Here is a 307-nt window from a genome sequence, read left to right on the forward strand (position 1 = left end):
CAGAACCATTAAGGGATGGAATCAAAGAAAAGTTGGAATAAAAGCAATAATGGAAAAAGAATAAAAGATAAGCTGAAAGAATACTGAATACCTAAGTTTCAATAATAAACATGATCTTGAAAGCTAGCTGCAAGGAGAAAGACTGAAAAAATGAGGGAAAACATTCAAGAACCTGGATTCAAGAGTATGAAGAGATGTTGAACTGGATGAGGGAATACTGCACAGCATACAGTATGGATGGAAAAGCATGCACCCTACCAAGCTTTCACATGCCCCCACCCCCTCTAAACACACATATGAACCTAAC

The 307-nt window shown here is 37.8% G+C and overlaps 1 protein-coding gene across 6 annotated transcripts in view; it reads right to left on the bottom strand.

Annotated features, from left to right (window-relative positions):
* LOC119592704 (general vesicular transport factor p115-like) overlaps positions 1–307 on the bottom strand; it is a 19,725-nt gene that overhangs the window by 5,111 nt on the left and 14,307 nt on the right. The gene's annotated exons all lie outside the window — the stretch shown is intronic.

The sequence above is a fragment of the Penaeus monodon genome, chromosome 30 (assembly GCF_015228065.2).
Source record: "Penaeus monodon isolate SGIC_2016 chromosome 30, NSTDA_Pmon_1, whole genome shotgun sequence".
Lineage (NCBI taxonomy): Eukaryota > Metazoa > Arthropoda > Malacostraca > Decapoda > Penaeidae > Penaeus > Penaeus monodon.